Below are 11,813 nucleotides of genomic sequence, written 5' to 3' on the forward strand. Positions count from 1 at the left end.
CCTCAGAACTCAGCTTCCTGAGTAGCTAGGATTACAGGCGTGAGCCACCGCACCTAGCTACCAGCATTTTTTTTTTAAAATATTAGATTTTCTTTAATTATCAGCCTGCCTTCTGTCAAGTTTACACACCTGAGTGTAGCCTGGGGAACATGAGAAGATGTAATTTAAGCCACCTTTCATTTTTGGATCTTAGCCTGGCTCCCAGGTTCCTGTAAGAAGAACACAGAATTCTAAAGTAGCAAAAATGAAGGCTGAGTTACACTCGTTTTGAACTCTTTGTAAACAAGAAATATACTTCCATCATTTTGCATTGAGCCATTTTGCAAATTTGCTAATTGCTACAGTTGGACTTGTAGCTAGAAAATCTCTTCCGCATTAAATCTAGATTAAGCCTAAAATATCATAAGCATATGGCTGATAACAGCTCCACCAGACACTTTTTTCCCTTCATCAATATCTCTACTGGAGCCTAAGCAGCAGGCTGAATTTAGGCAGATTCTACTCTCCATTTTCAGTCTATATATTGGCAGTGCTATTCGCGTAATTAGTGGGACATTTGCCTTGAACAGCATCTTTATGTCCATTCTGCGTTTTCCTTCATGGAGGCAGACCTGCAGAGGGCCAATAACTGGTGAAATGACTCAAGACCATAAGCAGTTCATATCCATTCCCACATTTCCTTGGAAATGTCTCTTGGTACAAATGGCACATGTCCATACAGCAGAAAATCCAGTTCTCTCTCACTCTCTAATGTAGGGTGCAAACTGAAAGAGACCATCATCTCCTCCACAAAGGAGAGACCTGACTTGGGAACAAAACCACCTGGGATGAATCTATTCCTCTGGGGAAGGCTGTGGTGAATCTGTCCCCCCCTCTGGGGACATGCTAGTGAGGGGGAGGAATTTGCTGCTCCTATGTAGGCAACTCTACCACCCAAAGTCACATGGTATTCTACATAGTTCTGGGCCTTATAAGGATCCAAGTCTGACCCTGACATGAGGTTCTTGCCTGCCTCCTGAAGACTTCCTGACCACAGGACCTAGGAGGGTTCTGTGAAGTCAGGGTCCTGCAAGAGTAAAGCCCTTCTCTACTCCCCAACTTGTTCTGACTCCCCAGCCAGAAAACACAGACCATCCTGTTCCTGCCGCTGATGTCACGGCCATAACCAAAAGCAGTCCTGCTGATCTCTTGCTGTTACCAGGCCATGTGCCCTCTGGCTCACTCTCTGTACTGCCCTGTGGTGGAATGTAGGGCCCTGGGATCTGACTCTTCTTCATCTGTACTGCTTCCTCAGGGCAGGGCCATGTTCAGCCTTTCATGCTTGGTGTTCAGCAAGTACATAAAAACACTGAAGATGGAGACATTGGAAACTGTTATTAGGCATTCGGGAAATCTACAGTAAGCAGATAGATGCATGTCTAATTACATCAGATATTTCCTTATGGGCAATGGCTCTATCCAAGGGAGTGAGATACATATTTGGGTAGACTTAGGCATAGATTACCCCTCTGCATCTTTTCTTCATCATTTGATTTGAACATACAGCAACAGAGTAACATGAGGGAAAAGATATCAAGTAGGACATAGAGAATGGGTGTAGAATGGGGTAAGCGATGGGGATGGAACCAGACTGTGTTGCTGGGAGCCAGGTACTCCTAAAAGATGGAGGGTTTCCCTTTAGGTTCATTGTTTTCAAGTTCTGCAGTTATAAATCTTCCCCAGCTGTTAGTAAGAGCCACACAAACCTGTGAGGCTATACAAGGCAGTAAGTTCCTCAAAAAAGAACTATGTAAGGTAGTGTCAGATTTCTCCCAAATTGACCTAAATTACAGGAGGGGGGACTGATGAGTCAGGATGGGACTGACTACTGTACAAAGTATACAAGGCCAGAAAACCTTCCTTCTTCAAAAGTCACTTATTTCCAAGAATGTCTTCTCCAGCCTGGACTTTGCTGAGTGCTAAGTTCTAAGTTCCCGCTTAGTGAGGGTCAGGAAATCTTGGAGATTCTGCAGACAAGAAGGCAGAGGTAGATGAGTTGGCCTGTCCATTTGCTTAAGTCTCTAATGCTCCTCTCCCTTTGAGCCCCAGCAGGCAGCATTGTGCTATAGCACTGGGAGACCCAGAAGACATAGACTTGAGACACGAGGGTTGGCATCCTGATGCCTGAGCTGGTCAGGGGCTAAATAGAGCCCTGGTTGGGGGGTAGAGTCACAGGGAGCTTGAGAGTTCATGACCCAAGATTGGCAGGTCTAGTAATCTATACCTCAGGTCTCTGTCCCTGCGTCTAGGAAATCAGGTACACCCATCACCTGGGGGTGGTACTTTCCTGTCTCTACCATGAAGACACGATGGCACCAGTTAAATCCAATACCTTATCATCCACCATGTGGCCAAAATGGCACCAGTTAGACCCAGTACCTTTATTTCAGGCTCAGTCATAGCTTGTGAGGGGAATTCAGTCACAGCTTGTGACCTGGACTCTGCTATAGTTCGTGGTGCTCTGGAATTCCATGTTGGAATCCCAGGACTTCAGGGTTAGCGGGGGACAGTAGGTGGAGCTCCTGGCAAACTCTGTTGAAAGTGCAGCACAGCCTTTGCCTCAAGTTCATGTCTTAGTTCCTGTCCATGTGGACCTTGCAAAGGGCTTTCAAATTTCTCTTTCCATGGTTTCCCCTCAACATTGCTAGGGAGCCAGTGCTATGATCCACAAAGCTGCTTCACACTGCCATGTGGACACCTACCCATGGGAACCCAAGTTCTTGCCTTAAGTCATGGCCTGTTCACTCTTCCTTTCCCATCTCAAGAGCTTTAAGTCCTTGATCCACCTTGTGCAGGGTTCTACCCTTGCATTCACCACTGACTCACTTCTTGATGTGTGGCAAGGAGAGCAAAGGAGACAAGACGTTTAGAGATTTCTTCATCACAAGTGTATCTAGGCTGCAGATTGCCTGCTTCTGTGTTTGTGCATCTCAGGAGTCATGAGGTTGGGGAAAGAAAATATGGAAAAACAGCTGCCCTCCCAAGCATGTGGTCAGACACAATTTTAAGTCAGGGAGTGGTGACCAGAAACCTCAGATGCCTTGAGCACACACCTGTTTGTCTGTGAACATGAGAGACTGCACACAAAACAGTACAAAATTCTCAGATCTTGGAAAGTCAGGGAGTTTGCTTCCTTCTGAGCCATTTCCGTGACTTTTCTCAATTCTCCTAACTGGCTTTAAATCTCCCAGGCTTTGCCTTTGAGACTGACTCAGGGTTCATAAAATCAAACTATAGAATTAAAAAAATAACAACTGATAAATTCATAGTTGCAGCCATTAACATTAATTTAATTAACATAGAAATGAAAGAGGAAAAGTCTTTTAAGAGAGAAGTGGCATCTGTATCCCCAGAGAAGTTTAGCAGGATGAAGATGAAGGAATCTTGAGAAGCTGATGTTGTTTCTGGTTCTCCACTGTGGCCTGAGCTAACCATTCAGGAAAGGCCATTGATGAGTCTATGGGAATATTTGAATAAAAATCTTGACTTGCAACAGCTTCTCTGGAATAAAGGACATAACAAGGGCTATCAAGTCCAGTGCCAAAGGTCACAAGCATGAATTACTTCAGGCCTTGAGCAAGAAAATTAAATATGTAAAATGGCCAGATATACTATTATTGAGGCCAGTGGAGAATACAACACATAAAGGAAGACTATAAATTTAATTTAAGTTTCTACTGCTCCTCTGCTGGTTAAATGCAATACTTTTTATGAGCCTTTTTCAGTGGTTTGTGTTTGTGTGTATGACCTCTAAGTCAAAGTTTCCCAGATTGATTTCCCAAGCCTTCCCACTGTTAGTCAGGAGACAGATTTAGGGTGGTTTCAAAAAAACAAAAACAAAACAAAAAAACACCCAGTTTAAAAGATCAGAGTCTTCACATGTATTGCCCAGGGAAATCTGGCATTCCTAGCAGGGCACCACCTGTGGCTTTAACTGTTTGACTGGACAAGACCTTCTTCAGCTTTTACCCGCCTGCATCTTCCTATGCCCCTCCATATCCTGGGGCCAAAATAGTTTGCTCAGGGCACCATCTGATTCTAAAGCAACCTGCAGCTCCCGTTATGTTTTTCAAGGCCTTTTGCAGCCACCAAGCTTCAAAGATTTTCAAGAAGCACATTCTCTCTCTCCCTCCTCACCCCTCTCTCCACACTGCCAGCTCTGAAATCAACTTTTGCATTAAATCTCCAGAGATCATGTGGTAGTTGTGATGTGGCTGTCTCTGTCACATCAGAGTTTGGAAAGCAGTGTCAGAAGCTTGGAAGAGCCCCAGAGATAAAAGTAGAGAGCGCTTTCAAAAATGTCACATAGCAAAGAGGACACAAATGCATGGAAATTTAGGGTTTTGTTTTTTGACTCAAGATGCCTCAAGTGAGGTGTTTAAAGCATTAAACTAATTTTGCTTTTTATTTCCATTCACATTTGAGAATGATTTATGTCTAGTACTTTAAAAGTCTCTGATAAACATTTAGCATTGCAAGAACTGATGATTTACCTTTAGTAGATAGTGTTTTTAGAGTTGGTTGAATTGGATCTCTGTTTAATTGTCCAAGTAATTCTTCATGGCTCCCTCCCTCTGTTCATCTTTCTACCAAGTCTAACACCAGCACTCAGAGCAGCTCATGGATCAGCTAGCTACTTTTCTGCCTTGGTTCATTCCATTTGCTCCATTGAAATTTTGTCATAGTGAGTCTCACTTCTACCGGCTGAATTTGTCTGTATTCTTCAAGAATTCAAACCGACTGAAATTTACTCCTTGAGATTGAAATATGGGTACTGGATCTAAGTGGTGTCATCTTGGCATCTTGGAGGATGATGGAGACTTTTTAAAAACGATTAGAGGTGAAATTCACTGCACCACTCCCACCCCCAAGTGATAGGGATGAATCCCTAGGAGCCAATGACATGGCCACTTGGACAATAGGTTCTGGGACCTGTCAGACCTGAACTGTGAACTCTCATGTCCCTGAACTCTTCAGTTCCCTGTGCCCCTGCCCCCTGTCATGAAGCTTTTTAGGCCCCACCTCCCCCTGCCACCATTATATCATGACTCCTGTCTCCTGACTCTCCTCAGGTCACCACCACATCCCTCTTTAGCTCTCCATTAGAGTTGATCTGGTTTGTTGAGATTGTTTTCTGCTCTTTCTTTATTACCCTCTTGGCTCGGTTTCCTAATAGAATTAACTTCATTCAGGCTGTAGGTCTTTGGGACATGAGTCTGCTCACAGTCACTGCCTTTTTAATAAACACTCCCAATTCAACCTCTCAAAATGTGGCTTCTCTGTATCTCATGAACGAATTCCTGTATAATAAAATCATCCCCACATGATTCACTTACAACAACCTCCTCCAGGCTGTATAATGCCACAATGATTGTGCATCAATGACACTTAGAATATAATACAATTTCAAAGTCTTCCCATGGTGTAGGCACGAATGGTAGGTACCTTCATATATGCTGATGTGGAGAATCTTTGCAAGTAAGAATCAGTCTGTATTCTTCAATAGAGCTGAAATAAAATTTAGTGAGACAAGCTGATTTATACATTTTTGCATGCTTAGTAGGTTGTAAATATGGTCTTCTGGCCCCAAATCTGCTTCACCACTGAATGCCAGCCTCTTTTTCTTTATAGCATTCCTCCCCTTCTACATATTGAATACACTGCATTGGATTTAAATAAATGTGAAATACAAAATACCATTCCAAGTTAAATTTTCTTGAATATCAACTTTCAAGCTTATGAGAAAAATGAGCTAAAGTATTTGAAATTATACTTTTCCATTATCAGGCTGATATTCCTTGTTAAACCCCATTTGTTTAAGAAAATTACAATTAGGCTTCATTGTCAGAAGCAAACTATAGATGCTTAGCCTCCAAAATGCTGTGATTATTTTTCTTGTTCCTACTGGTATTTTCTTGAATAATAATGTGAAACTGCTAAAACTTTAACCACAACAGCTATTTGGCATCCAAAGTTATTGAAATATAAGAAGAAATATCCTCACTGGTGCCAGTGGGAAAAGTCAGCAATGGGAAAAAAAAGAACAATGAAAAAGTATTTCCTTAAAAAAGACAAAATGAATTTCCTTTTCTCAACGAGAAGGAGTAAAAAGAGCCAGCATACTCTTGAAATCAACATGAATCACAGCCTAGGTAGTATCTAATTTTGTGACCTTGGCAAGTTATTTGACCTTGTTGAACATTGTCATATTGACAAATCGAGTACCAATAAAAACCACACCACAATGTTATTTTGGGGCCAACTGCTCTGGTATAATTTAAGGCATGATTATCGTGTCATTGACGGTAATGAGACATTTGGCCATCTGTAGGAATAGGACTCTTATGCGATTTGATTTTTTTTTTAAAGACAAACAGGGCAACAGTAACAACCAAAACAAAACCCTCTTCCAGCTATGTAGGGAACAGATAAAGGGCAGAGGGTTATAGAATTAGAAAAAGTTACATGGGTTTGCAAACAAAGATTATGGCGAACACATTTCAAGTGTTTCTGGTCTAGATAGTTTTAGAAAAAGAATGCATATAACTTGTTATTGAATTGATTATGAGAAAATATGCAGAAATGAGGAATCCAGAATCACCTCTAGACCTGTAGTCTGGGCAGGCAGGTAGATGGTATCTTCATTACTGAGTTAGGGAAGCTGGAACAGAAAGAGGAAGGCTCCATTTGAATAGTGCAAGAGGAAATGAAAATTTCAATTCTAGAACAAAAGGTCATGTTTTGACATTAATAGCATATAGTGTTCACAACCAAATTTCCGTTTTTCTTTTGAATTCTGGTGATTTCTTTGTCTCAGATTTCTTTGTATCAGAAATGTTGATCCAATTCAAGAATGTTATTTCTTCTCCTTTTCTCGCCTGTTGGATAACAAGTAACACCCAGACAGCCTCCTCTCAGCCCATCCTTCCCTGGTGGCTTGATTTCCCTTTCTCTCCAGCAGGCATTCATTCTCCAGAGTTGAGTGATTCTCCTTGGTTTAATCTTGAGACCTCTCCCACAGTCTTCTTCAGCAGGAATAATGCTGATGCCTGATCACATGTCCTTATAAAGGATTGTCAAGGCCTGGGAAGTTCGATTCACCTCTTGTCATGCTAAAGTACCTTCTAACCTTAAGCCTTTCTCCATCCTCTCCCAGAATAACTTTCTCCACATGGCCCACTTTGTTCTCCTTGGCAAGCCCTTTTCTGTTTGTGAGACTCAATTGTTACCTCAAGGTCACTAAGGTCACGGTTGTAATTTCTATTAGCTCTTACACTTACAATGATGGCCACTACAGCACACCTCTGACAGTCTAATGATGATCCTTCTAAGAATTCTCCAGATTGTTCTGGATGGCCATGACTAATGAGAAGCAGAATAGGATGACCTCTAGGGAGACTTCCTCTTCCCCAGGTTTACACAGTCAACTTTCTGCAGAAAAGCCGAGCTCACGTTACTACTCACATGACTATTCTAATTTATGCAGATTTTTTTAGTTGCACCCATATTTTATTTGAACATATTCAGCTGCAAACCTGAAGCTGCACACACCGGATCAGGCTCAGAATTACTATGCACAAAGCTACTATTGCCAGCTCTCCATTAAAAGGCATTTCCTACGCAAGGCTATGTGGCATATCCAGGGAGTGGCTTGTGGTAAGGGAACATCTGTTGAGGAAGCAGAATGCTCTTCAGAACAGGCGCTAGCCTGGGGTTATCGCCTTTGTTCTGGCACTGAGGAGCAGGAGTTGAGCAGGAGTCCTCACTTCTGGGAGCTTCACATTCCCTATATGGAAAACAAAAGAGTTTAACTAGAGCAGCACCTGTTCTCAGCATCTCCTCTATGGCCATTTGGGCCAGAAAATTCTCTGCGTGGGGACCATTCTGTACAGTGTTAGGAAATTTGGCAATAACTCTGGTATCATCTTCCTCTTTTCACTACAATCAGCCATGCTTCCAGAGCCTGGTGAGTATTTTATCAGGGCTAAATTGCTCTGGGTGAGAAAGTCTGGCTTATCCAGGTACAGTAGTTCAAGCCTGTAATCCTAGCTAATCGGGAGGCTGAGATCTGAGGATCAAGGTTCAAAACCAGCCCAGGCACTGAAGTCCATGAGACTCTTATCTCCAGTTAACCACCAGAAAACCAGAAGTAGTGCTGTGGCTCAAGGGGTAGGGCAGTAGCCTTGAGCTGAAGAGCTTAGGGACAACGCCCAGGCCTAGAGTTCAAATCCCATTATGCACATACACACACACAAAAAGAACATCTGGCTTTAGGTTGCTCAAGAAGGAAATTATTTTAAAAATAAAGTGTGGCCAACCAGGAAATCTTCTACATCTTCACATCCATTTGATATCTACTGGATCATTTGTCTATTGTTAACTTAAAAACAATCACCATTGGAACTTTCAGATGGTAGTGCTTCTCCCAAATCACGCATAAAGTAAATGTGAGCACACCTCACTGTGCACCAAAAATAAGTGGCAGACACAAGAAAGGGGAGCAGTGCACACAGCCCTATGTCTGCATGGGAAGAGAGTGCTGATCAAACCCACCTGGCATAAGAGCTGAACACATCCAGCAAAGGGCAGATGTGCCCAATTTGTCTTCAGAAAATAACATCAAACTACGTTGGCCTCATAATAACAAGACCGGCAACAGGTGACTTGATGGACGTTTTAAAGAGGGTGGACGATACCATGGTTGGTGGATCCTTTTCCACCCACCTTGGCCTGCCAGCACTTCTCGTAAAGCTTCCTCCTGCTCAATCCTGCCATTACAACAGCAACCGCTTACCTGTGCCCAGAGGTGCCAGGAGCAGGCACAATCCATCTCTCTCATGGCCACACAAAACTGCATGTCCAGTGGCACAACACTAAATCCCACCTGAGCCAATGCAAGTCTCTTCAATCTTCAAGGTCAAACAGCCCCACCCACCCCATGCAGGACTCTGGCAGGCTCTGCCCACCAGCCCCAAGCTGGATGTTAGCAGGCCCCACCCACCAGCCCCAAGCTGGATGCTAGCAGGCCCCACCCACCCCAGGCAGAAGCCCAAAGCTCCACCCCTGGTCTTGTCAGAATGCTGTTACTACATCATTATTTCACTCTGCCTGATTCCAGTTTTATAGGCTCCATACCCCCAAATAATAAACAAATGCTATGTCAGTCTTCAGCTTGCTTTACCCAAAGGACAGCATTCACTCCCTGTGCTGCTTAGCTAATAATTACCTTTCACCCAGGCCTCTCTTCCTGCTGTGTCCTTTCCCACCACCACAATTGGGCCTTTCACTTGTACTTAGAAAAAATGTATTCTGTAGAAGCATCCCCTGACTGGAGGACACCAAGGAGAAGATCACTTTCTACATGGCAGGAGGCTGGGCGGTTTGGGTTGTCCAGGCATGGCTAGGCTCGCCTCCCAGAGGAGAGAGTGAGAGCTACCTCAGAAATCTCTCCTATTCTTGGTCAGGTCTTCCTGAATAGTATTTATCTAAAAAGCATTTTTTTTTTGCAATTACTAGAATTAAAACTGTCTGAATTCTTTTTTTAAGGTAGGCAATCATACATCTGGCAAGAACAAAAGAGCAAAATTAATTTGAATGGATCTATAAATCAATGCTAAATTACTAAAATACCATAACACAAAGGTATAATTTAGGATGGCATTATAAAATAGGATGAAAAGCGTGAACCTTTATGCAAAACAAAAACAAGCCATTCAAAACAAAATTATAAAACATAAAGGAAAAGAACTTTGTAGCAACATAATATTGGTGATAAAGCTTAGATTATTGTTTGACTTTTTATTTTTTAGCTGATCAATGAGACCCAAATTAAGTAAGAACACAGAAAATTTGAAAAATATAATTGAATTCAGCTAAATGAATTAACATTGGATTTTATAACGGTTATTTAATCATTTCATGGAACCATGAAGTAATTGTTATCTTAAAATTGATTGTCTAATAAACCAAAAATGAGCTTCAATCCATTTCAAAAAGTTATAATGTACAGATCACATTGTTTTATGGCAAAACAATAAAACTATAATGCATATAAAAGAGAAATGTGGAGTAAAGACCTATTGGATCATTTAATCAAAGGAATTAGAAGTAGAATCACACTCTCCGGAAGATCATAAAAATGAGAACAACACAAAAAGTTTTGTGATTCAGTCTTCGCATTGTGTCCATGAGAGATGCTGGGGTTTCTGGTAATGAGGTCTGAAGCTGAGCACAGTGTGTGAGCTGAGTCCTTTCGGGGGAGCAGCCTGTATAGGGCTGGAACTCCTCCATGGAGGGACAGGAGTGTGGCCCGTAGGGGGCTGAACAGACTTGCTGCAGTTCTGAGCCAGGTATGGCTGGAAGGAAGGAACAGAGAGCAGAGCATTGAACTATCTGAGATTGTGGGTCAGAGCACCTGAAAAAAGGAAGCCTTCAAGAAAGGGACTCCAGAAGGCCTAGAGAGGTCCCTGTCCCTGGCTGGATGGTAGACCACTGAGAAAAATGCTGGGGGCTTAGCCGAGAACCACTGCTGCTGGAAAAGAGCCGAGAGTCTTCTGAGGTTACATTGTCTGAGTGATGTCAGAGGTGGCTGCCAGCCCTCAGCAAAAGTTGAAGGTGTCTGATTGGAGCTATGAGAGAAGCTGCAGGTTCAAGAAATAATGGAGTGTGAAGCAGATGAACAGAAACAGGGCTCTGATGAGAACATGTCAGAATGTGAAGGCAGCAGTGTTGTGTAGCAGCGGTGACACTGGGCTCTTTACAATGATGAAGGATGGCAAGGGGATGATGAGCAGGAGAATGTGTCCCAGGATTCACTGTCCCTAATCTTCTACCCAAGTGGGCTCCGGATCACTGCCCTGAAGTAGAAAGAATGGACTCTGGACTGGATAAACTGTCAGATCCCACATTCCTTTTCCCTTCCCTGCCAGCTCGAATTGGGTACCATGCTCATTTGAATCGCCTGCCAGGAGCTGCAGCTCAATGCCATAGGAAGGGGCGAAGAAGACTGGCTGGGAAGGAGACCAGCATAAACACTCTGGGTACTGAGAGGATAAGCCACATCATCAGTGACCCCCAACAGAAAGAAAAGAATAGAGCATTGGCTTCTGATTTTCCTCACATTTCTGCCTGTACACATGAGTCTAATCCTCTCTCTCCCCTTTACTCCCTGGATGTTCTTACTGCTGCTTCTCATCAAAGATGCTCCAAGCACACTGCTCTTCCAGACAGGGAAACATACACTGGGGTTTATCATGTACACATGAAATCAAGAGGAAACAGAAGCCTGTGGCATCTCTACCTAGGCTTAGTACAGTTCACATGGAAGTAACGGATTCAGTTTCAGTAGCCGCACTGGCAGTGCAAGTCCCACCGTCTCCATACTCTGAGTACTTGATCAGGACTTCCGCCATCAACAAAACCACTGACTCGACTATAGCTATGTTTTTTAAGACACCACAGGAAAAAGGCCCTGAATGCAGCTAGAGAGCACTGTCACCTCAGGACTGAAAACTGTGTGTGCAGTCTCTGCCAGCCTGCCTGTAAAGGTCTTTCACTTCACACATGGCTGAGGATTTGTGCACTTAAGAGAGTCATATTGTGGCAGTATTGGGGCCATAATTTTTTTTCCCAAGGAAAGGATGTCATGTTTGTTACATTAATGTTATCCTTTTACCTATAGGTGATGTCTTTTTGCAGATGCTGTTGTTCCTGAAACACTAGAAAAAACCCTAGAAAATACTTTTACATATCTTTTATATAAAGCTTTTAATATT

The 11,813-nt window shown here is 42.9% G+C and overlaps 1 pseudogene; it reads left to right on the forward strand.

Annotated features, from left to right (window-relative positions):
- Positions 1-10,614: 10,614 nt before the first annotated feature.
- Positions 10,615-11,523, forward strand: LOC150062816 (G patch domain-containing protein 2-like pseudogene; annotated as a pseudogene).
- Positions 11,524-11,813: the final 290 nt, after the last annotated feature.

This window comes from Megascapheus bottae, chromosome 5 (assembly GCF_031878675.1).
Source record: "Megascapheus bottae isolate mThoBot1 chromosome 5, mThoBot2.hap1, whole genome shotgun sequence".
NCBI classification, from domain to species: Eukaryota; Metazoa; Chordata; class Mammalia; order Rodentia; family Geomyidae; genus Megascapheus; species Megascapheus bottae.